This window comes from Tamandua tetradactyla, chromosome 16, assembly GCF_023851605.1.
Source record: "Tamandua tetradactyla isolate mTamTet1 chromosome 16, mTamTet1.pri, whole genome shotgun sequence".
Lineage (NCBI taxonomy): Eukaryota > Metazoa > Chordata > Mammalia > Pilosa > Myrmecophagidae > Tamandua > Tamandua tetradactyla.
This window is the reverse complement of record NC_135342.1, coordinates 28,835,691-28,863,571: the sequence shown is the minus strand read 5'-3', so window position 1 is coordinate 28,863,571 and position 27,881 is coordinate 28,835,691. Positions and strand designations below refer to the sequence as shown.

Sequence of the window (27,881 nt, the reverse complement as noted above, 5' to 3'; positions counted from 1 at the left end):
ACAAAATAAATCCCCTTTTATTAAAAGCTAATCCATCTCTGGTGTGTTGCATTCCAGCAACTAGCAAACTAGAACAAAACCCAATCTAAGAACTCTTACTTACATGTATAAGGGAAACAAGAACATGTCATTTCTCTTTATTTAAGCCGGGCACAGTGCTCCTTCAAGGAAAATCAGGATTCTTACAGCCATAAGGAAGGAGGGAATGGATGCTTGGTTAGCCTCAGATGTAATAAAAAAAATGTAATATTTAAAATATTAGCAAAGAGTTTTCAATTACATGGGAAATTACATCATTTAAATGAAAATACAGGATATTCATGTATATATACACATTTATATATCTGTATATAAATATATACATACACATGCTTATATACATACATACCAAACTACTTAGCACGAGATAAACAGAACCGTTTTCCACATTAATAAGAGAATATTAGGCAGCACAAGGAAGATATTTTCAGTGAGAAATAAGTTCCAGGTTATTTAATGTGTGTGTGTGTGTGTGTGTGTGTGTGTGTTTTCCCCAAAGTGTTTGCCAATAAGGAAAAAAATGTCCTGGAAAAATAAGGCAACTCTCTTGAAGAAGTATCAAAACGGGAAGAAACCAGACCTTTCTTGGGGTCCAGATGACAAGGCTGGTGGTCCCCTGCTTCCTTTCCTCCTTCTCCAACACACACACACACACACACACACACACACACACACACACACACACACACACACACACGGAAGGGAGGCCAGAGAAGAAAACTGGGCTTCCAAAAAATAAGGCAACTCTCTCGAAGAAGTATCAAAACGGGAAGAAACCAGACCTTTCTTGGGGTCCAGATGACAAGGCTGGTGGTCCCCTGCTTCCTTTCCTCCTTCTCCAACACACACACACACACACACACGCACACACACACACACACACACACGGAAGGGAGGCCAGAGAAGAAAACTGGGCTTCCAACTCAATCGCAATGTCATAGAGAAGAGCCATGGTTTTTGCTTCTGGGGCAAAGTCGCAACGTCAGTCTAGGCAGCCTTCTACCCCCCATAGACAAGGCTGCACAAACCATAATCATATTTGCACACAGACAAAGCCATAAAGCCACAGGCTGCCAAACCAACACACACAGAGCTGAACAGAAGTCACACATCCATCACGAGACACACAAACAAACCCTTAGTCACAAGCACCCTCTCACCTTCCCACTCCTCACAGTGCTGCACACAGTCACAATCCCCAGGGGAACAGAGTCAGAGCCGCAGTCACAAAGCTCCCTGTATTGCACATAGACACACGCTTACAGTCACAATCATACCCATACATACACAATCATGGGGACAACCGCAGTATCTGTTAACCCATACCCGCACACACAGAGGTACACACAGCAACACAATCACAACCACACACCTACCACAGGAACTCACAGCCACACTGGCATAGTTAAAAGCTCTCCACATCCGCACACTCGTCGTAACAGTCGCAGTCAAGCATACACACAGACATACTGGAACACAGGGTCACACAACCACCGACAATCTAACAACACCCCCTCCTCAGTCCTCTCCAACTGACAAGACTGAATAGTCTCCGACCCCTCTCCCGCTTCCTTCAGACGGCTTCAGTCTGTACTGGCCCGGCGAACCTAACCCAGACTAGCAACCGGGACAAGCGCAGCTGACCACAGAGCTGCAGGACTCAGCGTGGGGGGAAGGAACGGCGGCTGCAGGACTCGGCGTGGGGGGAAGGAACGGCGGACGCAGCGCCCTTTGGGAAATGTAGTTCAGAGCCGTCTCCGGGAGAGGCAAGATGGCGCCTGGCCTGAGTCTAGACAAAGAGATTGTGTTTTAGCCCCGAGCCAGGGCCGGGAAGCCCCCTATGGGTACGGGCTTAGCCTCGCACCGCGGCTCTCTTGTGGATGAGCTGGGCCTTCCCCTAAGAGTCGGCCTATTCATACCCCACTCTCCAGCAGGAAAACAGACACATAAGGTATGGCGGAGGAAAGAATATTCAGGTGAAAATTTGACTCGAGCCCCTTAACCTTCTGGGCAATGTAGTTCACAATTAGAAAAGTGAGCCGCTTCCGTGGTATCCTGACCCGAGGCCTGGATGAACCCCGGAGACTTCTGGGAGTGCTTGCCTAAAGAGCCGGCTCCCCGCCAACCAAGGAGTGCGCAAGCGCAGTCTCTTCGGTTCGCCATCGTTCTCTTTGTCTGCTGGTGAGTTTGGTTTCGACTCCTTGTATCTTGGGGCCTGGTGTGGGACTTGGGCTTCTGGGTCCTCAGCTGGCTCAGGGAGACTGAAGGGAAGGATTTCCTGGGCCTGCGATGCGGCTGAGGAGGCAGAAGGGGAGGAATCTTCTCCCGTGATGTGGCGATGTTCAGATGTAAGGGTACGAAGAGGGGTGCAGCAGGAAGCTGGCAGATTCATGGGTGGGTGACCGTGAGTGTGACGGAGAGTTTGGGGTCGTACGTGAGTGTGTAACTGTGTGGTTACGTGTTTGTGTAGCTGGAAAAATGGATGGGATTATGAGTTTTGTGAGAAAGTAAACCCTAAAAGTAACCTCACTTTTCTCATCTCTAAAACAGTCATATTAAGGTTGCACCTTTATGGAGCTTTCCTTGTTCTGGAAGAAAGAAAAATGGCTAAGTTAATCAGCTGATGAGGAATTTAAAAAGACGACTTTTATATAAAGATAGACTCCTTGTGGAATAAGAAAACAATTTTTCTTTTTTAAATTTTTTTTTAAAAAAGGAAAATTCCCGAAAAACTTGTGATGGGGTACCTAGACTTGCTGTAGATATTTTTTTCTTAATTCTTTGAGGGAACTTTGGTGGAACTGCTTTGAGAATAGAGTCTTAGGCTAAGGAATATCTTGAAGCGGTCATGCCCACGAGTACCTGGGTTCTGGTCTGTAGAGAAAACTTTGGCTTAGAGAGACTAAGAAGCCTAGTATGAAGATTCTGCAGTTTGTCGATGAAAACGACTGTCTGACTCCTAACGAGTGACCTATGGAAATGTAGTGAAGGAAATTTTCTTTTATTTACAATGATGTTTTCTTCGAGTATTTTTTCGTACTTATTCTTGACATAATTTTCATTAAAATGCAAAAGTAAGGCACTAGGGTATACAATTCAAATAGAGTAATAATAGCTTTTATATATACAAACAATAATTGGTTAAAAGTTACAATGAAGAGGGGACATTATTTACAAATTGGAAAAAACACATAAGGATAAACAAGAAATGTGTAAAACCTATATGAAGATTGTTTTTAAGTGGAATGGGAGGACGCCAAAGAGGACTTAAATAAATGGAGATTTATGTGTCTAAGATTATGTGTCTTAGATACAGAAAGTATATAGGATACTTTATGTGAAGAAGGCTACTTGCAGAATGCTTGGTGTGGCATTCTATTTGAGTAAGAAGGTGAGAATGTATTTTTGTAGTTACAGAAAAATTTTTGAAGTTTAGAAAGAAAATAAATGACTGAGTGGGGGAGGGATATGCTAGGGCAGGGGTAAGAATCCCCCCACTTTTTTTTTTTTTTTACCACCCTCTTATTTCTCACCTGTCTTGCCCATTTTCATTTTTCACTGGACTGGAGGAATTAGATTTCTATGTATACTGCATTCCTTTTCAGGTATTTATCACTGTCTCATTTCTGAAATGTTTCCCTGACTTCCACAATACTCCAATTTTTCTAATTCTAGTCAAAGCCAATAAACAAAAAAATTCCCCGAGACTCCATTAGTGACTCATGTTTTGTTGTTCAAATTATGAAAGATAGCATATTTACAACAAAGCAGTAAATTTCCAAGTACATTTTAACAAGTCGTTATAGAACAGATTTTAAAGTTTGGCATGGGTTAAGTTCCACAATTTTTCATTTTTTTCTTCTAGCTGCACCAAGACACTGGAGACCAAAATAAATATCAATATAATGATTCAGCAGTCATACTCATTTGTTAAATCCTATCTTCTCTGTTATACTCCTTCTCTTTTTTTCTTTCTTTTGTGAAAAATAACATATATACAAAAAAGCAATAAATTTCAAAGCACCTTGCAACAATTAGTTGTAGAACAGATTTCAGAGCTTGGTATGGGTTACAATTCCACAATTTTAGGTTTTTACTTGTAGTTGCTCCAAGGAAACAGACTAAAAGAAATATCAATAAGGGACTCATGTTTTTGCTTGTCCCTAGCTTTTGTTATTCCTGGGTTTCTGACGTTGATCTTCCTTTCAAATCTAAGTACTCTTTGTGCAACAAACTTCCGCTACTGTGATTTCATCTAACACAGATGACCAACAAATGTGCCTTTCTGTTTGAGGCTTGTCCTGAGCCTAATGGACAGTTGCACTTGGAGGTTGCACAGGAGGTTGAAACTTTATGTCCACAATGAGATGTTATACCATCTCTTTCCACCTTCGGTCTAACTCTATCCATTCCCCTTCTGTGTTACCTGTGTTAGCAATTCATAGCACTGTCCAGCCAGATTCTAAGCCTCTTACCTCTGACTAAGAAGAGCTTTTGAATAAGTTTGACTCTTTAATCTCATTTACCCCATTATAAACTAGAGACTAAGGTCTCTTCACCACACATAATAAATGATGTGTATATTTGCTGAATCAGAGAACGAGAATATAAGTTATAGGACATTTATAATATTTAATTTCTTCTAGACAAAATATTAGGCCTCAGAGTTTTTTAGGTGTTCTGATTAATGAATACTGTCAGATTAATTTCCTATACCTTTTTTTTTCTTCCATATCATGCAAGATTGTGACTTCACATATATGAGAAGAGTGTTGTTCTGGAGTTACTGGGAAAAGTGATATTTTATAATGTGACGGTTGGATCAGGAGCAAGACCACTAGTAAAACCCATGCAAAGAAACTGTACAGGTTGTGGTACTAGAGAATTCTAGCAGCCTAGTTTTGTAGTTTCTCTATGTAATCTAAATTCTGAAAATAAGGTACCTTCTGTTGCCCCTTCCTGAAATAAATGGACCTTTATATGGTCTAATGAGTTTGGTGTGAGATGCAAAATATAGATACTCTTTTCTCAGAGTGCTCATATTTGTGTGTGCTCCAGCTTATAAGGCAAAGGATCATCATTACATTGTTCTTTTTCACTGGCCAGCTTCCTTCAAAAACCTTGAGGATCCTAAGGTTTCAGCTTGAATTCTGGGATGCTGCTTTGATCACTAACAGTAACATCTAAATTCAGTGTCATTTTTTTGTTTTCAGTTTAAACAAGAGCAATGGATGACTGAAGAAGAAATGTAAAGGAGGTGCTCTCCAGGTAAGTGAGAACCAAGCAGGAATGAATGGGATAAAGGCTTATAGTAGTTCAGTGAGGGTTTGTAACCTCTAAAATGTATTAATATTTTCTTATTAGTTATTGTCTTTTGGAGTGATAGTTGCTGGGAATTCTTTAGATACTTATGTAACATTTCCAGATTTTCTTACCGAATCTGTGCTCTTCTTTTCTCAGATTCTGGAGGACTGGTTGTCTTATCCCTGTTTAGGTGCCAGCCTCTCTAACCTGATTTGCAGTTTCAGTTTTATGATTTTTATAGCCTCAGTTTCAAGTTTCTTCTTCCTTTCACTAACATCCTCAGTCTTTTTCTTCCCCTTCTATGCTTAGACTCATTTTCTTAAGCATTTAGTCCTTCATTGATCTGCAGTCTTTGAAAAGCTCTAACACTTAGAGTCCTATATTTTCCGATTTGTCTTTTTATGATCTCTGCTTCTACTGTTGTATATAGAGTTGAATTTTATTCCCCTAGTCTCTTTTCTTATTGTCTTCTTACCTCTAGCTATCGTAGTTGAGCATTCTCATACCCCTGCCTTTTAACAATACTGCAAGTACTGGAAATTTCTCCTGCCTTTTTACTAGTTCACGTTTTAACTTTTAGAAAGAAATAGTGTTCATATTCTTAAAATATAATACATATATTTGGCAGAAAATTAAAACATTAAGGTACGTATTGCCCTCACTTCTGGCCCTTGGTTCCCTATTTCTGTTCACCCAAAGCAGCAACAATTAACAGTGTTTGATATATGCTTCTAAATGTTTTGATAAATATTCAAGGAGACTTGTAGTCAGAGAAATGACATGATTTGACTGAAACAATATTGCTCTGATGGCTCTTTTGAAAGTAGTTGTAAAAAGGTGAGTAAAAAGCAGAAGACCAGTGAGGAGCCTATTAAGTAATCCAGCAAAGCATGATGTGGTTTAGACATTCATGTGCTCACACATACATGTGTGCTCTATTTACACTAGGTGATTCCAATGAGTGTCGTGAGAAATGTTCAGATTCTGGTCATATTTTGAAGATAAATCTGACAGGATATGAAAATATAATGGTTATATGATCCAGGAGAAAGAGAGAAGTATCAGGGCTTGAGCAACATAGAGAATGAGATTATTAATTAGAGGTGAAAAGAATTTGGGAGGATTTAGTTTACAAGACTGAGCAAGAATTTGGTTTGGGGCAGGTTAAATTAGATCCCTATTAGAGTTCCCTAAATAAGTGGAGATGTTGGTACACAGATATATGAATCAGATGGTGAGAGAAATCTAGGCTGGTTATTGACGTTTGTTAATTGTTAGATTAATATAGATTAGATTTATATATTGGTATGTATATAAAGCAGTGAGACAAGACTAAGAAATGTTTTGATCTTGGTAAAGATAAATGACTAAAATAAACCCCACAGCGTACTGCTTGCTCATTTAATGTTGGATTATATATAGTCCAGATTGGCGTGGTTCTTCCAGGTTGTCTCTTTATTATCTACTTGTGGTTGGAACTGGTTCAACAATGCATTTGGTTTTCACTGGGTTGAGGAGGGAAGAATCATTACTTAGAGCAGAAGGTCAACATGCTTTTTCTGTAAAGGACCAGGTGTTTTATATTTTATAAAATATAAAAATATTTTAGGCCTTGTAGGCCAGAGGATTTCTCTCTCAACTACTCAACTTAGGTATTTTAGTACAAAAGCAGCCGTAGACAATTAGAAAATGAATGGACAAAAGGAAAAATGGACATGAATGTGTTCTAGTAAAACTGTTTGTTTACAGAAAGAGGTAATAGAGTGTAGTTTGCCAACCCCTGTTCTAACAGGTCACCATATACACAAAATACAATTAAAAGTTTGTTTGACCCCAATACAACTCAGGCAGACAGTTTGGTTGAATGTCATAAGCACCTGGAATCTCAGGTAGGACACAAGATTCCATTGGCCCGTCCAGAGCGATGCCCCGATGAATCCTAGAGTGACCCGACCAGTGACTGGAAAAGTATCCGTAAGCCCCCCCCCCCCCGGGGAATGGCAAGAGTGGGGAGAAATTCAACTTACCCAAGTTGAATTCCTGACACTCACAATCAGTGTGGACAACCAAAGCCATAGGCTGAGCCCCCAGTCTTGGGGTTTGTTCATATGAAACTTAACCCTGCAAAGGATAGGTCAAGTCTACTTAAAATTTTAGGCCTAAGAGTCACCCCCAAGAGAACCTCTTTTCGTTGCTCAGATGTGGCCTCTCTCTCCAGCCAACATGACGAGCAGTCTCACCACCCTCCCCCTCTCTGCGTGGGACATGACTCCCAAGGGTGTGGACCTTCCTGGCAATGTGGGACAGAGATCTTGGAATGAGCTGAGACTCAGCATCAAGGGACTGAGAAAAACCCTAGAATGAGCTGAGAATTAACATCAAGGGATTGAGAGAACCTTCTCGACCAAAGGGGGAAGAGTGAAATGAGGCTAAGTGTCAATGGTTGAGAGATTCCAAACAGAGTTGAGAGGTTATCCTGGAGGTTATTCTTATGCATTAAGTAGATATCACCTTGTTCTTCAAGATGTAGCGGAGAGGCTGGAGGGAACTGCCTGAAAATGTAGAGCTGTGTTCCAGTAGCCATGTTTCTTGATGATGATTGAACAATGATATAGCTTTCACAATGAGACTCTGTGAATGCGAAAACCTTGTGTCTGATACTCCTTTTAGCTACTATATCAACAGAAGAGTGGAACATATGGAATAAAAGTAAATAATAGGGGGAACAAATGTTAAAATAAATTTAGTTTGAAATGCTAGTGGTAAATGACAGTGAGGTGTAAGGGGTATGGTATGTATAATCCTTTTTTTTCTCTGTTATCGTTTTATTTTTCTGTTGTCTTTTTACTTCTTTTTCTAAATCAATGCAAATGTTCTAAGAAATGATGAATATGCAACTATGTGATATTAAGAATTACTGATTTATATGTAGAATGGAATGATATCTTAATGTTTTATTTGTTAATTTTTTAATTAACAAAAAAAGTTTAAAAAAAGAAAAAAGAATTGAAAGAAATAAAAAAAGTAAAAAAAACGAAAAAAAGTTTGTCTGACTTAGAACATTTTGACATATATTTTGAAAATGCATATTTTTTAAATCACAAATTCTAATCGCTGTTAAAAGGACCATTTTATGTGGTATTCAGAAAATATTGCCTAGATGTTACCTGAACTCTGGTTCAGTTTAGGACTGTCATTTATAGTATGAAAAATTCAGTTATGATTTTTCATCAAAAATTCAAATATAATGTGTGAAGAATGTTGATATCCTTTTGTTTATATTTGACTTGTTAGGAATATAATAATTTGATTCCCAATCTGTTGTGCATCATAGGTTTGTAGCTTAATAATTTTTAGAAATTAGTTGAAAAATTTTAAATAAATAGTATTACTCTTACTTGCTTATTAAAATTTTAGAAAAATTCGCATGTTGAAATATCTATGCTTGGTTTTGGAGTGATGAAATACTTTGATTGTTTCTATTTTTTCTATGTTCATTTTTCCGTTTAGATTTCTGTTGTTTCTGGTTACAGTTTTCATAGGTTATATTTGCCAAGTTTTTACATTTATTTGCGTAGAGTAAAGCAAAATAATTACAACAATCATTTTCTATGGTTCCAAATGATCATTTTGTATTTTTGTATTTTTTCAAAACAGCTTCAGTTCACCCATTTGAATTCTAGAGTTCAGTTTTCCCCCCTTAAGCTTAAACTTTTTCTTTTTATTTCTATATTAGAGAAGTTGTGGGTTTACAGAATAATCTTAGATAAAATACAGGATTCCCTTTACCACCGTGCCACCAAACCTTGCATTGGTCTGAAATATTTGTTACAATTATTGATAGCATATTTTTATATTTGTATCATTAATTGAAGTCCGTGGTTTAACTTAAGGGTCACTGTTTTTGTAGTGTACTTTTGTGGAATTTTTTTTTTTAATTTTATTGTTAGCATATCTAACATTTCCCCTTTTATTCATATTCAGATAGAGTTTCAGTGCTGTTAATTGCATTCACAGTGTTGTGCTACCATTACCATCATCCATTGCTAAAACATTTCCATCAGTCCATATAGGAACCCTGTACATTTTAAACCTTAGCTTCCCATTCCCTGTTGCCACCCCATCCCCAGGTAACCCATATTCTAGATTCCGACTCCGTGTGTTTGCTTGTTCTAGTGTTTCAAAATAGTGATATCAAATGATATTTGTTCTTTTGTGCCTGGCTTAGTCACTGAAAATGATGGTTTTAAGTTTCATCCATGTAGTCACATGCATCAGGACTTCATTCCTTTTTATAGCTCAATAATATTCCTGTGTGTGTGTGTGTGTGTCTGTGTGTGTGTACCACATTTTATTTATCCATTTATGTGTTGTTGGACACTTGGGTTGCTTCCATTTTGGGCAGTTGTGAATAATGCTGTGAACATTGGTGTACAAGTATCTGTTCAAGCTCCTGCTTTCAATTTTTTTTAGTATATACCTAATAGGTGGGATTGCCGGGTCATATGGTACCTCTATGTTTAGCCTTCTAAGGAATCACCAAACTGTCTTCCCCAGTGACTGAACCATTTTACATTGCCACCAGCAATGAATGAGTTTTCTCTTTCACCACGTCTTCTCCAACACTTGTTCTTTTCTATTTTTTTAATAGCAGCCATTGTAATGGGTGTGAAATGGTATCTCATTGTGGTTTTGATTTGCATTTTCCCGGTTACTAATGATGATGATCATCTTTTCATGTGCCATTGTATAGTTTCTTTGGCGAGATATCTGTTCAAGTCTTTTGCCTAGTTTTAATTGGATTATTTGTCTTTTTGTTGTTAAGGATTTCGTTATATATACTGGCAAACCACTTTATCAGGTATGTGGTTTCCTACTATTTTCTTCCATTTTGTAGGTTGTCATTTTACTTTCATGATAAAGTCCTTTGAGGAACAAAAGTTTTTGATTTTGATGAGTTCCCATTTATCTGTTTTCTCTTGTTACTTGTGCTTTAGGTCTAAGTCTAAGAAATCATTGCCTAACACAAGGTCTTGAAGATGCTTTCCTTAAGATTTTCCTCTAGGAGTTTAATATTCTCTTATCTTTAGGTCTTTTAATCTGTTTAGAGTTGATTTTTCTCTATGATGTGAGGTGATGGTCCTCCTTTTCTTTTTTTGCAAATGGAAATCCAGTTTTCCCAGCATCTTTTGTTGAAGAAGCTTTTCTTTCCTAATTGGGTGGTTTTGCCAGTTTGTCAAAAATCAGTTGGTCATAAATGTGAGGCTTGATTTTTGAGCTTTCATTCTATTTGATTGATGTATATGTCTGTACTTATGTCAGTCCCATGCTGTTTTGACCCCTGTGTCTTTGTGATAAGTTTTAGGATTGCGAAGTGTGAGTTCTCCAACTTCATTCTTCTTTTTCAAGATGCGTTTAACTTTTCAAGGCCATTTACCCTTTCATATAAATTTGATGATTGGCTATTCCATCTCTGCAAAGAAGGTTGTTGAGTTTTGATTGGTTTACAATGAATCTGTAATTTATTTTGGGTAGTATTGACATCTTAATAATATTTAGTCTTCTAATCCATGAGCACAGAATATCCTTTCATTTATTTAGGTCTTTTATTTATTTGAGCAATGTTTTATAGTTTTCTTTGTACAAGTCCTTCATTTCCTTGGTTATGTTTGTTTCAGTTGCTATTGTGAATGGAATTTTTTCCTAGATTTCTTCTTCTAATTGTTAATTGCTTGTGTATAGAAACACTGCTGATTTTTGTGTGATCTTGTATTCCGTTACTTTACTGAATTCATTTGTTAGCTCTAGGAGCTTTGTTGTGGATTTTGCCAGGATTTTCTGCGTATAGGATCATATCATCTGCAAATTGGGAAAGTTTTACTTCTTCTTTTCCAATTCAGTGCCTTTTATTTCTTTTTCTTGCCAAATTGGTCTAAGAACTTCCAGTACGATGTTGAATAACAGTGGTGACTGTAGGCATCCTTGTCTTGTTTGTGATCTTAAAGGGAAAACATTCCATCTTTCACTATTAAGTAGGATGTTGACTGTGGGCTTTTCATATGTGCCCTTTATCGTGTTGAGGAAGTTTCCTTCTATTCCTAGTGTTCTGTTTTTATCATAAAAGGGCGTTGTCTTCATAAAAGGGTGTCTTGATAAAAAGTGCCTTCAAATGCCTTTTCTGTATCGATTAAGGTGATCATGTGTTGTTTTTCATGTGGTAGTGTGGTATGTTCCATTAATTGATTTTCTTATCTTGAACCACCCTTGCATAATAGGATAAATCCCACTTGATCATGGTGTATAATTCTTTCAATATGCTGTTGGATTTGGTTTGCTAGTATTTTGTTGAGGATTTTTACATCTATATTCATAAGAGATATTGGGTTGTAGTTTTCTTTTCTTCTGGTATCTTTATCTGGTTCTTGTATGAATGTGATGTTGGCCTTGTAGAATGAGTTAGGGAGTGTTCTCTCCTGTTCAGTTTTTTGGAAGAGTTTAAACAGAAATGGAGTTAAATCTTGGGATGTTTGGTAGAATTCCCCTGTGAAGCCATCTGGCCTTGGGCTTTTCTTTGTTAAAATATTTTTGATTATGTTAATGACTCAGTCTCTTTACAAGTAATTGGTTTGTTGAAATCTTCAGTTTCTTCTTTAGTCAATATAGATAGCTGGTGTGTTTCTAAAAAATTGTATATTTCATCTAGGTTATCTGGCATACAGTTGTTCGTATTATCCACTTAGAGTCTTTTTTATTTCAGCAGATTCAATAGTGCTGTCCCTCTTTGCATTTCTGATTTTTGTTATTTGTATCCTCTCTTTTTTTCTTTGTCATCCTAGCTAAAGGTTTGCTGAATTTTGTTGCTCTTTTCAAAGAGCCAACTCTTGGTTTTCTTGATTCCTACTATTGTTTTTTTGTTATTTCCTTCCTCCTGCTTATTTTGGATTTGTTTGCTCTTCTTTTTCTAGTTCTTCCGGTTTTAAGATTAGGTCTCTTTCTTCATTTTTTTTTCCTTCATTTTTAATGTAAGCGTTTAGAGCTATAAATTTCCCTCTCTGCACTGCCTTCACTGCATCCTATAAGTTTTGGTATTTTCTTTCACTTCAAAATATTCCCTGATTTCCTCTTTAACTCAGTGGTTATTTAAGAGTATATTGTTTAATTTCCACATATTTGTAAATTTTCCTTTCTCTCTTATTGATTTCTAGCTTCATTCCATTATGGTTGGAGAATATACATTGTGAGATTTCAATGTTTTTAAATTTAACGCTTGTTTTGAATCTCAACATATTGTCTATCCTAGAGAATGATCCATCTACAGAAGAATGTGTATTCTGTTTTCATTGGGATGCAGTGTTCTATATATGCCTATTAGGTCTACTTGGTTTAGTGTATCATTCGATGCCTGTATTTCCTTATTGATCCTCTGACAAGATGTTCTATCCATTATTGAGAGTGGTATCTTAAAAGTCTCCTACTATTAAAGTAGAACCATCTGTTTCTCCCTTTAAATCTGTCAATATTTGCTTCAGATATTTTGGGACGCTACTTCAGGTGCACATATGTTTATAATTGTTACATCTTCCTGTTGAATTGTCTCCTTTATCAGTATGTAATGACTATCTCATATGTTCTAGTTTGCCAGCTGCTGGAATGCAACACACCAGAGACGGATTGGCTTTTAATAAAAGGGGATTTATTTTGTTGGCTCCTCAGAGGAAAGGCAGCTAACTTTCCACTGAGGTTCTTTCTTACATGGGAAGGCACAGGATGGTCTCTGCTGGTCTTCTTTCCAGGCCCCTGGGTTCCAACAACTTTCCCTGGGGTGACTTCTTTCTGCATCTCCAAAGGCCTGGGCTGAGCTGCGAGTGCCGAGATGAGAAATGCTGAGCTTCTTAGGCTGTGCTGTGTTGCAGTCTCTCATTTAAGCACCAGCCAATTAAGTCAAACGTCCTTCATTGCAGCAGGCACGCCTCCTAACCAACTGCAGATGTAAATCAGCAACAGATGAGGTTCACATACCATTGGTTCATGTCTGCAGCAACAAAACTAGGTACACTCACCTGGCCAAGTTGACAACTGAATCTAACTACCACATCATACTTCCTAACTTTTTTTGACTTAAGGTCTATTTTATCCAGTATTAATATAGCCACCCTACCTCTCTTGTGGTTACTATTTGCATGGTATATTTTTGTCCATCCTTTCACCCGTAACCTACTTGTATCTTTAACTTTTACGTGAGTCTCTTGGAAATAGCATACAGTTGGGTCATGCTTTTTTATCCATTCTGCCAATGCTTTTTTATCCATTCTATCAATCTTTTCCTTTTGACTGGAGCATTTAATCCACTTGCATTTAAAGTCACTACTGATAATACAGGTCTTTATTCTGCCATGTTGCTATTTAGCCTTTGTTAAGTCTTATACCTTTTTTCTCTTGCTTCCATCGAAGCTTTTTATTTATTTGCTTGTGTTGTACCATATTGGGTATCTTCTTACATGTATCTGGATATATTTTTTCATCTATTTTCCTTGTGGTTACCATGGAGTTAAATTTTAACATCCTTAATATATAATGATTATATTTGCTTTGATACAAACTTAACTTCAGTAGTATGTGCATATGCTTTTCCTATACTGTCTCTTCACCGTTTTTTTGCACTTATTACCACTTATATCTTTGCACATTATGTGTCCAAAAACCTAGATTTATCAATTTTTTTATGCATTTGTATTTTAGCACCTATAGGAAGAGGTGAGTTACATACCACATAATGTAATATAATAATAGTGGCATTTTTAATTACCCAAATGCTTAACTTTACCACAAATCTTTATTTCTTTATGCTGTTTAGAACCCCTGTCTGGTGTCCTTTTGTTTCAATCTGAAGAACTCCCTTTAGCATTGCTTGTAGGGCAGGTCTAGTGCTTATGTACTTCCTCAGCTTTGCTTATCTGGGAATGTCTTAATCTCTCCCTAATTTTTTGAAAAGAAATCTCACCTGATATAAAATTCTTGCCTGGATGGTTATTTTCCTTTAACCCTTTAACCAGCTGTCTTCTTGCCTGCATGGTTTCTGATGAGAAAGCAGCACTCAGTCTTATTGGGCTCTTCAGTGTAACAGCTCTTAGAGCTTTCAGAACTCTCCTGTCCTTTGCATTTGATAGTGCAATCAGTATATAGCATAGTGTATTTTTCTTCATGTTGAGCTTCTTAGATGCATATATTCATGTTTTTTGCTATGTTTGGGAAGTTCTCTGTCATTATTTCTTTGGCTATTCCTTCTGGTCTTTTCTCTCTTTTCTTTTTGGGACTCCCATAACATGTATATTGGTGCACCTGATGGTGTCCTTTAGCTGTCTTAGAGTATTTTTGCTTTTAATATTTGGTTTTTCTTTCTGCTCCTCAGCTTCGCTCATATCAAGTGTCTTGTCTTCAGGTTCCAGCCCCTGTCTGCTCTTGACACTTTTCTGGGTATTTTTCATTCCAGTTATTTTTGTCTTCAACTCCAGTAATTCTGTTTGGTTCCTTTTTAGAAATTCCTCTCTCTTTGCTTGGATACTCATATTGTTCATTCATTGATTTCCTAATATCCAGTAGTTCTTTCTCTGTACTTTCCTTTATCACCTTAAGCTATTTTGTTCATTTTTTTAAAGGCTTTGCTTGATATATACACATTCTTATTATCTTCATTGTTTTCTCTATTTTTATCCTTGTTTCTGGGCTGGCTTACTGCACAATGCACATACCAATCTGTGATACTGGGGTTTCAATAAGAGAAAGAGCTTTTATTATAAAGCATGATGTGAGGAGAACACAAGGCTTGCAGGCCTCAGATCTGTCTCCCTGAACTGGAGAGCTTCTGAGAGTTTTATAGCATCTTGAAAAAGGTGAACTTATTTGACAAAGTTAGAGATAGTCTAATTATGGAGCATGTGTAGACAGCTTACATACTTGGTCATAGGAAGTATGTGAGGAAAATAGCTTAATATTATTACGGGCATGATTTTTAGTATTACGGTGAGGTGTAGGTTATTATAGGTTAAAGTTTTGTGCTACTGTGTGTGTCAGGCAGGCCAGCTTTGGTTAGAACTGGCCCTGTCTAATGCAGTAAAGTAGGAATTGGGATGGCTTGGCTTAGATTTCTTCATTTATAAGTATTGAGGGCATTGTTAACAGAATCACAAGAATTTTAAGTTACAAAACCAGATAACTACAGGTTCATTAGATTATTATGAGGCTATTCAGTTATAGTTACAAAGCAGAGCATCAAGGCATCTGGGCTACAGTTCAGTGAGTTATAACAGTTACAGTTATTTGCCTTTGGGCTGTATTACAATATATCAGAAGGTTAATAAACATTTAAGTACAGTTCCGAAAGTTGTAATTATATTTGCTGATTTTCATGTACATCCTCTTTGTTTGGTTGGGCTGTCCTTTCCTGTTTCTTTATCTTGTATTCTTTTGTCACACACTGTACATTTTAATATTTTAAAATGGTAACTCTGGGATTTACTCCCTGGTATGTCTGTTTCTTGGTTTTGTAAACAGCTCATGAGAAGATGGAGGTTTTCTTGAGCTATAACCCTCCTATCAGAAGGTCTCTCCAAGGCAAATGAACTATATGGGTTTTCCCTGTTTTACTGGACCCTGTCTTGTCCTGGGATTTTATTTTTACTTGTTTTGGAGTTCCCCTGTTTGCAGGAGTCTGGTTTTCTTCTCTGTTTCCCAGGAAACAAACTCCCTCTCCTAAGTATCTGAAACTGGCAGACCTTTGTCCCAAACTGTCAGCCTCTCTAATTTTTTACACTCCTTTCTTTGTCTAATGATGCTTTTGCCTGAAGGGCAGTTTCTAGGTGAAGGATCACCCCAGGGAGAATTTTCACAATTTGGTCTTTCCCAGCCAAAACAGACAGTGATCCACGAAGGGGCATAGGCTGGCTGTAAATGCCTTATGGACTGCACAGGTACGGGCAGGAACGTGCAGAGTCACAAACTCTGACACACCTTCCCCCAAATACACAAACCCTGAAAGCCCCCATCCCTTTGCTTGATTCCTACTTCGACCCCCTCTGCTGTCTCTGACCTCTCTCCTCCTGGAGCCCCCAGCAGCTGCTGCAGTGGGTCTATGCCCTGCACAAGCCGGAGCAGCAGAGAGGCGCTGGTCACCAGGATTTGAGACTGGCAGATGTATCCCATCTGGTGTGGTAGCCTATATGGTTGCCGCAGGGAGCATGAAGGGCCTTTTTAGTGATGTTCACTAGCTGCTAGCTGTGATTGGCAACTGGAACTGCTGGGCCCCAGACACTACAGGGTTTGATACCCTTGAAGTATGCTTTTCCGATGAAGCTTTTCTACTGCTTCTGTGGATTCAGCTGTGCTGCTCCAAACCCATGCGAGTATATCTGCTTCCACATTCCCAGGACATTTTGGAAACTAGATCTTGGCAACAATAGAAGAATTTGCACATCAAATTATTGAACAATAGATGGGAGAAATTGTTACAGAGCAGCAAACTGGCAAATCTGTCATAATAATAATCGAAATTATGACAGCTCTTGGTCACACCACAAGGCAAGCAGTTCATTCTGACAAATCATGATGGCTCTACTTCAGACAAAGCCATTCTGGCCAGGGAAGATTCCACTCCAGAAAAAGTTTTCTTCAGAACTCCAGATGCAGCAGATATTAGCCAGTTACTTTTTATAACTCCTGATCTGTCACCTCCAGCTCTTAGCAAAATAATTGTTCCCCAGACCAGGAAGCGACTAAGGTTTTTCATCTTTGCATAGTATATAGAGACGGAGCATCAGGGCGTGATTCTAGAGCGGTAACTTGTGATGGTTGCAAAGGATTCTTTAAAAGAACCATCTGAAAAAATTTAGTGTATTCTTGTAGAGGCTGAAAGGACTGTGTTATCAATAAACACCATTGAAACTGCTGTCAGTATGGCAGGTTATAGAGATATATTGCATTTGGAGTGAAATAAAAATCTTCTAACTGTGCTGCTTCAACAGAAGAAATCTACATCTGAAAAGATCTTCAAAGTCCACTAGCTGCACTTTCAAATTTTATAACAGTTAGTGAAACAGTAGAGGCAACAGGTGTTCTAGTTTGCTAGCTGCTGAGATGCAATATCCCAGAAACAGAATGATTTAAATTTTAAAAAGGGGAATTTAGTAGGTTGCTAGTTTACAGTTCTATGGCTGAGAAAATGTTCCAGTTACAGCAAGTTTATAGAAATGTCCGATCACAGGCATCTATCTAGGGAAAGATACCTTGGTTCAAGAAGGCCGATGAAGTTCAGGGTTTCTCTCTAAAGTGAGAAGGCACATGGTGAACACGGCTTCATCTGCTAGCTTTCTCTCCTGGCTTCCAGTTTCTTGAAGCTTCCTGGAAGGTGTTTTCCTTCGTCTCCAAAGGTTGCTGGCTCATGGACTCTGCTTTATGGTGCTGCAGCATTCTCTGCTCTCTCCAAATCTCTTTCATTCTCCAAAATGTTTCCTCTTTTATAGGACTCCAGAAACTTATCAAGACCCACCCAAATGGGTGGAGACATGTTGTCACCTAATCCAGTTTAACAATCACTCTTGATTACATCACAACTCCAGGGAGATGATCTAATTACAGTTTCAAACATAGAATACTGAGTAGGGATTAGAAGAAATGGCTACTGTTACAAAATGGGATTAGGATTAAAACATGGCTTTTCTAGGGTCCATACATCTTTTCAAACCAGCACAGCAGGACTGTTAGATTCAGGAATGTTGGTGAATATTCATCAGTCTGGAATAAAAACTGAGTCTACTGTGCTAATGACACCAAATGAGGCTGAATCAAGTCAGGGAGATTTAAGTACGTTGGCCAGTGTGGTTACATCATTGACGAATCTTGGAAAAGCTAAAGATAACTTTCTCAAAATAGTAATGATATGTCTCTGATTGAAAACTTAAATAATGGTGATACCTCTTTCTGTGAGTTTCATCAAGAGATGCAAACCAGTAGGGATGTTTGAAGGGCATTTGACATTCTTGCAAAAGCATTGAATCCTGAAGAGAGCACAGACTGTCAGAATTCAATAGAGGGCTTGGAAGCAAGCGTACACCTAATTGCTGGAGAGTCAAGCATAAATTACATCAAAAGAGAGAGGCCACTTCCCAGCAATTCACATGTAGCTTTCAGACTCACATGCCTTCTGCTATGCCTCTGACTACCTGAATGTATACCACATTGGGGGGACTGCCTCTAGACTGCTGTTCTTATCAGTGCATTGGGCACTTTCGATTCCTTCCTTCCAGGCTCTCAGGCAAAAAACCAAAATATCATTGGGGAAAGCTTGTTGGCATGAACTTTTTCCTCTTGGAAAAAGAGGAAAATTTTTTCACATGGTTCTTTTAAAGGAGTTGCACGGTGCTGGCAACCAATGAATGTGGCAACTGTATTAGCAGTATTTGTTAATTGTCTTCACAGTAACCTTCAACATGATAAAATGTCAGCAGAAAAAAAATTACTGAGAGAACATTTTCAAACTACAGGAGTTTTGAAACAGCATGGTTACTCTCTGTATTGATGGATAAGAATATGCCTACCTAAAGGCAATAATACTACTCTTCAGTCCAGATCACTCAGGTCTATGAAACCATAGAACAGTTTGAGAAATTTCAGGAAAAAGCTTATGTGGAATTCCAAGATTATATAACCAAAACATATCCAGATGACACCTAGTTTATCCAAACTACTATTCTGATTGCCAGCTTTGAGATTGATGAATGATACCATCACCGAAGAATTGTTTTTTGAAAGCCTCACTGGCAATGTACTAATTGACAGTGTTATCCCAAATATTTTAAAAAGGGAGCCTGCAGATGATAACTCCCAAATAATCGGTCTCAGCATCTGAAAGCTGGGATCTCAGTGCTGTAAACATGTTATTCTACCCAGCACACAAGGAGACATCAGACTGAATTCATTACTTCTAAATATCTGGAAATTTTGCCTTTAAAGCATAACCAAAGCCCAAGGTATTTTTATTTTAGTCTCCTTATGAGGAATTTTTGAAGTGACTGGGCAGAGCAAGAATTAGAATTTCCCTTCTTGTCTTATTTAAGTGAATATTAAGAATTGCTGTGAATATGTTCTTTGTGAAGATGACATCTAAAACTGTCATCTCATTTTTTTATTAATATCTTTAATTAAAAAAATAAGCTCAAACATTCTTAACATGTAATCATTCTATTCTACATATATAATCAATAGTTCACAATATCATCACATACTTGTATATTCATCATCATGATCATTTCTTAGAACATTTGCATCGATTCAGAAAAAGAAATCAAAAGACAACACCAAAAAATTCATACATACCATACCCTTTACCCCTCCCTTTCGTTGATTGCTAGCATTTCAATCTAGTAAATTTATTTTAACATTTCTTCCCCCTATTGTTTATTTTTATTCCATATATTTTACTCTTCTGTTGATAAGGTAGATAAAAGGAGCATCAGACATAAGGTTTTCACAATCACACATTGTGAAAGCTATATCATTATACAGTCATCTTCATGAAACATGTCTACTAGAACACAGCTCTACATTTTCAGGCAGTTCCCTCCAGCCTCTGTTGCATTTTTTAAAAATTAATTAAAAAAAAATTACAGGAAACAAACATTGTTAATATGTGATCATTCCATTGTACATATATAATCAGTAATTCACGATAATCATCACATAGTTGCATATTCAGCATCATGATCATTTCTTAGAACATTTGCATTAATTCAGAAAAAGAAATAAAAAGACAACCGAAAAATAAAACGAAAACAGAAAAAAAACCATACACACCATACCCCTTACTCGTCCCTTTCATTGATCACTAGCATTTCAAACTAAATTTATTTTAACATTTGTTCCTCCTATTATTTATTTTTATTCCATATGTTCTACTCATCTGTTGACAAGGTAGATACAAGGAGCATAAGACACAAGGTTTTCACAATCACACAGTCACACTGTGAAAGCTACACCATTATACAATCATCATCAAGAAACATGGCTGCTGGAACACAGCTCTACATTTTCAGGCAGTTCCCTCCAGCCTCTCTATTACATCTTGACTAACAAGGTGATATCTACTTAATACATAAGAATAACCTCCAGGATAACCTCTTGACTCTGTTTGGAATCTCTCAGTCCCTTGATGCTGGGTCTCAGCTCATTCTAGGGTTTTTCTCAATCCCTTGATGCTGAGACCCAGCTCATTCTCGGATTTCTGTCCCACATTGCCAGGAAGGTCCACGCCCCTGGGAGTCATGTTCCATGTAGACAGGGGGAGGTTGGTGAATTTGCTTGTTGTGTTGGCTGGAGAGAGAGGCCACATCTGAGCAACGAAAGAGGTTCTCTTGGGGGTGAATCTTAGACCTAATTTTAAGTAGGCTTGACCTATCATTTGTGGGTTTAAGTTTCATATGAACAAACCCCAAGACTGGGGGCTCAGCCTATAGCTTTGGTTGTCCACACTGCTTGTGAGAATATCAAGAATTCAACTTGGGGAGGTTGAATTTTCCCCTGTTCTCACCATTCCCCCAGGGCACTTTGCAAATACTTATTTAATTCACTGAGTAAATCACTCTGGGAATCATCAGGGCATCACTATGGACAAACCAACAAAATCTCATGTCCTACCCAAGGTTTCATGTACTTATGTCATTCAACCAAGCTATCTACATAAGTTATATTAGGAAATGCACTAGTCAAAATATAAATTTTGTACCAAGTAAACATATTTTGCTTTAGTCTCACACAGAAGGTAAAATTTTAAAATATTAATTACCATCTATTTTCAGCACCCTGCAGTAATGACATTCCTTTGTTCTTTCTCATGCAAAAACATTTTTTAAATTTGTACATTTAGTCACTGTCATTATACACTCTAGGCAGTCCTAGATTATACCATCTCAATCTTTATCGTCTATCTATCCTTCTGATTTCATTTGCATCCCCAGCCCTCCTCCCTCTATCATTCTCACATGCAGCCTCATTCAGTGTTTTAACATAACTGTATTACAGTTAGGTAATATTGTGCTGTCCGTTTCTGAGTTTTTACATTCAGTCCTGTTGCACTATCTGCATCCCTTCAGCTCCGATTACCCAATATCTTACCCTATTTCCATCTCCTGATGGTCTCTGTTACCAACGAAATTCTCCAAGTTCATTCACCAATGTCAGTTCACTTCAGTGAGACCATACAGTATTTGTCCTTTTGTTTCTGGCTAATCTTACTCAGCATAATGTCCTTAAGGTCCATCCATGTTGTTTCCTACTTCACAACTTTATTCTGTCTTACAGCTGCATAATGTTCTGTCGTATGTGTATACCACAGCTTGTTTAGCCACTCATCTGCTGATGGACATTTTGGCTGTTTCCATCTCTTGGCAGTTGTAAATAATGGTGCTGTAAACATTGGTGTGCAAATGTCCGTTTGTGTCCTTGTCCTCGTGTCTTCTGAGTAGACACCTAGGAATGCCATTGCCAGGTCATATGGCAGTTCTATATTTAGCTTCCTGAGGAAGCGCCCAACTGCCTTCCACATCAGTTGTACCATTTGACATTCCTACCAATGGTGGATAAGTGTGCCTCTTTCTGCAAATCTTCTCCAGCACTTGTCGTTTTCTGTTTTATTGATGATGGCCATTCTGGTGAGTGTGAGATGATATGTCATTGTGGTTTTGATTTGCATTTCCCTAATAGCCGGGGAAGTTCAGCATCTTTTCTTGTGCCTTTTGGCCATTTGCATTTCCTCTTCTGAGAAGTGTCTGTTCAAGTCTTGCCCATTTTGTAACTGGGTTATCTTTGTGATTGAGTTGAACAATCTCTTTATATATTCTGGATACTAGACCTTTATTTGATATATCATTTCCAAATATTGTTTCCCATTGTGTAGGCTGTCTTTTTACCTTCTTGACAAAGTTCTTTGGTGCACAAAAGTTTAATTTTGAGGAGTTCCCATTTCTTTCTTTCCTCATTGCTCGTGCTTTGGGTGTAAGGTCTAGGAAACCGCCTCCTATTATAAGATTTATACGATATTTCCTTACATTTTCTTCCAACAGTTTTATGGTCTTAGGTTTTTGATCCATTTTGAGTTAAGTTTTGTATAGGGTGTGATATATGGATCCTCTTTCATTCTTTTGCATGTGGATATCCAGTGCTCTAAGCACCATTTATTGAAGAGACATCTGTCCCAGGTGAGTTGATTTGACTGCCTTATCAAAGATCAATTGTCTGTACATGAGAGGGTCTTCATGTGAACACTCTGTTTGATTCCATTGGTCAGGATATCTATCTTTATGCCAGTACCATGCTGTTTTGATCACTGTAGCTTCATAATATGCCTTAAAGTCAGGTGGCATGAGACCTCCAACTTCATTTTTCTTTCTCAGGATACTTTTAGCTATTCAGGGACCCTGCCCTTCCAGATAAATTTAGTTATAGGTTTTTCTGTTTCTGAAAAGTAAGTTTTTGGGATTTTAATTGGTATTGCATTAAACGTATAAAACCATTTAGGTAGAATTGACATCTTAACTATATTTAGTCTTCCAGTGCATGAACATGGTATACCCTTCCATTTATTTAGGTCTTCTGTGATTTCTTTTTAACAATTTCTTTTAGTTTTCTTTGTATAGGTCTTTTGTGTCTTTAGTTAAATTTATTCCTAAATACTTTATTCTTTTGGTTGCAATTGCAAATGGAATTTTTTTCTTGATTTCCCCCTCAGATTATTCATTTCTAGTCTATAGAAACACTACAGATTTTTCAGTGTTGATCTTGTAATCTGCCACTTTGCTGTACTCATTTATTAGCTCTGGTAGTTTTGCTGTGGATTTTTCGGGGTTTTTGACATACGATATCATATCATCTGCCAACAATGGGAGTTTTATTTCTTCCTTTCCAATTTTGATGCCTTGTATTTCTTTTTCTTGTCTAATTGCTTTGGCTAGAAGTTCTAACACAGTGTTGAATAACAGTGGTGATAGTAGACATCCTTATCTTGTTCCTGATCTTAGGGGGAAAGTTTTCAGTTTTTCCCCATTGAGGACGATGTTAGCTGTGGATTTTTCATATATTCCCTTTATCGTGTCGAGGAAGTTCCCTTGTATTCCTATCCTTTGAAGAATTTTCAATAGGAAAGAATGTTGAATTTTGTCAAATGCCTTTTCTGCATCAATCGAGATGATCATCTAGGTTTTTCTGCTTTGATTTGTTGATATGGTGCATTACATTAATTGATTTTCTTACGTTGAACGATCCTTCCATTCCTGGGATGAATCCTACTTGGTCATGGTGTATAATTCTTTCAGTGTGCTGCTGGATTCGATTTACTAGAATTTTGTTGAAGATTTTTACATCTATATTCATTAGAGAGATTGGTCTATAGTTTTCTTTTTTGTAATATCTTTGTCTGGCTTTGGTATGAGGGTGATGTTGGCTTTGCAGAATGAGTTAGGTAGCTTTCCCTCCTCTTCAGTTTTTTTGAAGAGTTTGAGCAGGATTGGTACTAATTCTTTCCGGAATTTTTTGTAGAATTCACATGTGAAGACATCTATCTTGTCCTGGACTTTTCTTTTTGGGGAGCTTCTTAGTGACTGGTTCAGTTTCTTTACTTGTGATTGGTTTGTTGTGGTCGTCTATTTCTTCTTGAGTCAATGTTCGTTGATCATGCCTTTCTAGGAAGTTGTCCATTTTAGTAGCATAAAGTTGTTCATAGTATCCTCTCATTACTTCCTTTATTTCTGTGGGGTCAGTGGTTATTTCTCCTCTCCCATTTCTGATTTTATTTATTTGCATCCTCTGTCTTCTTCTTTTTGTCAACCTTGCTAAGGGTCCATCAGTCTTATTGGTTTTTCTCTTAGAACCAACTTCAGTTTTGTTGATTTTCTTGATTGTTTTCATGTTCTCAGTTTCATTTATTTCTGCTCTAATCTTCATTATTTCTTTCCTTTTGCTTGCTTTGGAGTTAGTTTGCTGTTCTTTCTCTAGTCCTTGTAAATGAACAGTTAATTCCTCCATTTTTGCCCTTTTTTCTTTTTTGATATAGGCATTTAGGGCAATAAATTTCCCTCTTAGCACTGCTTTTGCTGCATCCCATAAATTTTGATATGTTGTTTTCATTTTCATTTGCCTCTGGATATTTACTGATTTCTCTTGTAATTTCTTCCTTGACCCACTGGTTGTTTAAGAGTGTGTTGTTGAGTTCCGGGCCAAGATGGTGGCTTAGCAATGTGCAGATTTTAGTTGGTCCTCCAGAACAAATACTAAATAACCAGAAACAATACAGAACAGCTCCTGGGGCCATGTCAGTGACTGGACACACAGCGTACCCCAGTCTGGAGCAGCTGGACCGGCTGTGAGGCCCCCCAGAACTGTGAGTTCCCCAAGCTGCGGCGACTGACGCCCTTCCCCCACAGGCTACTTACCAGAGGGGAAAGGAAAAAGTCTTTACCAGCAGCAGCGCCTGAGCCCAACCAGCCCCTGGAATTGGAATTCCACAGTTGGATTTCCAGAATTCCAATTGTGGAATTAATTAACAAATTCTGACTACTAAAAATAGGCCCCCAGCTTAGGTGAACCTGGTCAAAGCAGAGGTCACTCAATTTTGCCCTGTCCCTAAGGGGCCAGGGCTGATGGAAAAAGAAAAAAAAAAAAAAAAAAAAAGGGAAACAAAGATTTTTGTGGCTGTGTTTCTACAAAGGGTTGACTGCCTTTGAATACAGTGGCAGGGCTTCTTAGGCTGCAGCTGCCCCAGGCATAGGCAGAAACAAGCTTATTTGAGGGCTTGTCTGAAGCCTGTGCCTTCCCCAGGGGAGGGGTGAAGCCCAAATCAGGTGGAATCCCTCCCTTAGGAATTCAGACACCAGGGCTTGATAATTTGAAGCCATTAAAACTAGCCTACAACCTCTCTTTTGTCTCCACCACACCCCCAGCAGGAAGTGTCTGCCAAAGTTAAAAGTTCCGCATCATCTTATACTGGTGGACCTGCAGGCAGACAAGCACCACATACTGGGCAGGATAAGTAAAACAGAGCCCAGAGACTTCACAGGAAAGTCTTTTAACCTGCTGGGTCTCACACTCAGGGAAAACTGATGCAGGAGACTGTTTCTTCCTGATAGGAGGCCAGTTTGGTCTGGGAAAATCCAGTTGGGGTCTATAATACCTATGTGGATCCTCCTAAGCGTGGGGGAAAAAAGACACCATCAAGCAGGGCAAGAAACAAGAAAACAACTGAAAAATTCTCCTCTGTTAAAGAAAACCTAAGCTAGAGGTCCAGATAAAGCTGAGCTGAATGTCAAAGAACAGATAGACAACAAATTCATCCAGCAAGAAAACCCTAGGTAAAAGAAGTGAAAACAATCTCCAGAATAAACTAATTAACATAATTAAATGCCTAGACACTAGCAAAGAATATCAAATCACACTAGGAAAATTGAAGATATGGCCCAGTCAAAGGAACAAACCAACAATTCAAATGAGATACAGGAGCTGAAACAATTAATTCAGAATATATGAACAGACATGGAAAACCTCATCAAAAACCAAATCAGTGAATTGAGGGAGGATATAAAGAAGGGAAAGAATGAAAAAAAGAAATGGAAAGTCTGAAAAAACAAATCACAGAACTTATGGGAATGAAAGGCACAGTAGAAGATATGAAAAAACAATGGAAACCTACAATGGTAGATTTCAAGAGGCAAACAATACGATTAGTGAACTGGAGGACGTAACATCTGATATCTGACAAGAAAATGAAAGTATAGGGAAAAAATGGAAAAATATGAGCAGGGACTCAGGGAATGGAATGGCAACATGAGGCACATGAATATACGTGTTGTGGGTGTCCCAAAGGAGAAGAGAAGGGAAAAGGAGGAGAAAAACTAATGGAGGAAATTAACACTGAGAATTTCCCAACTCTTATGAAAGAATTAAAATTACTGATCCAAGTAGTGCAGTGTACCCCAAAGAGAATAGATCCGAATAGACGTACTCCGAGACACTTACTAATCAGAATGTCAGAGGTCAAAGAGAAAGAGAGAATCTTGAAAGCAGCAAGAGAAAAGCAGTCCTTCGCATACAAGGGAAGCCCAGTAAGACTATGCGTAGATTTCTCAGCAGAAACCATGGAGACGAGAAGACAGTGGGATGATATATTTAAATTATTAAAAGAGAAAAACTGCCAATCAAGAATTCTATATCCAGCAAAATTGTCCTTCAAAAATGAGGAAGAAATTAAAACATTTTCAGACAAAACATCACTGAGAGAATTTGTGACCAAGGGACCAGCTCTGCAAGAAATACTGAAGGGAGCACTAGAGACAGATACAAAAAGATAGAAGAGAGAGGTGTGGAGAAGAGTGTAGAAAGGAAGACTATGAGTAAAGATAAAAAGAAGTTAAATTAGATATGGCATATAAAATTCAGAAGGCAAAACTGTAGAAGAAAGTACTACCCGTGTAGTAATAACACTAAATGTTAATGAATTAAACTCCCCAATCTAAAGATATAGACTGGCATAATGGATTAAAACATTAGACCCATCTATATGCTGTCTCTACTCAAAGGACATGAGGGCAAGGACACAAATGGACGTTTGCACACCAGTGTTTATAGCAGCATTATTTACAATTACAAAGAAATGGTAACAGCCAAAATGTCCATCAGCAGATGGGTGGCTAAACAAACTGTGGCATATACATATGATGTTAGTGTAGTCTAACCATTATTTGTTTTTGTTTTTTGTTGTTCAGTTGTAGAATTTCTTTATATATATTGGATATCAAACCTTTGTCAGATAGGTGGTTTCCAAGTATTTTCTCCAGTTGTGTTGCCTACCTTTTTCACCCTTTTGACAAAGCCTTTGATGTACAGCAGTATTCAGTTTTGAGGAGATTCCATTTATGTGTTTTTTTCTTCTGTTGTTTATGGTTTGGTCTAAGATGCTACCTGCTATCTCTATGTCTTGAAGCTGTTTTCCTATATTTTTTCCCTAGGAGTTTAAAGGTATTATCTCTTATATTTAGGTCTTTGATCCATTTTGGTTAATTTTTGTACATGGTGTGAATTAGGGGTCCTCTTTCATTCTTTTGGATATGAATGTCCAGTTTTCCCAGCAACATTTATTGAAGAAACTATTATGTCCCAGTTGAGTGGATTTTGTCAAAAATCAATTGACTATAGATCTGGCTGTCTATTTCTGAACTTTCAGTTCAATTACATCAACCAATATGTCTATCTTTATGCCAGTACCATGCTATTTTGACGACTGTGGCCTTATAGTATGCTTTAAAGTCTGAAACCATGAGTCCTCCCACTTCATTCTTTGCTTTCAAGATGTTTTTTGGCTATTCGAGGGCGCTTACCCTTCCAAATAAATTTTATAACTAGCTTTTCCATTTCTGGAAAGTAGGTTTTTAGAATTTTTATTGCATTCAATCTATAGGTCAATTTGGGTAGAATTGTAATTTTTTGCTGATTTTTAGGCATCCTAT

General features: G+C 37.9%; 1 protein-coding gene and 1 pseudogene across 5 annotated transcripts in view; both read left to right on the top strand.

The window, feature by feature from the left end:
* Nucleotides 1-1,306: 1,306 nt before the first annotated feature.
* LOC143660070 (uncharacterized) overlaps nt 1,307-27,881 on the top strand; it is a 56,342-nt gene continuing 29,767 nt past the window's right edge. For 2 of the 5 annotated variants that reach the window (XM_077133493.1, XM_077133487.1), the window contains exons 1-2: nt 1,307-2,220; nt 5,253-5,307. The gene's annotated coding sequence lies outside the window, so the exon portion shown is untranslated. The other 3 variants (XM_077133495.1, XM_077133488.1, XM_077133489.1) reach the window with 2 other exon arrangements.
* LOC143658382 (nuclear receptor subfamily 2 group C member 1 pseudogene) lies at nt 16,737-18,771 on the top strand (annotated as a pseudogene).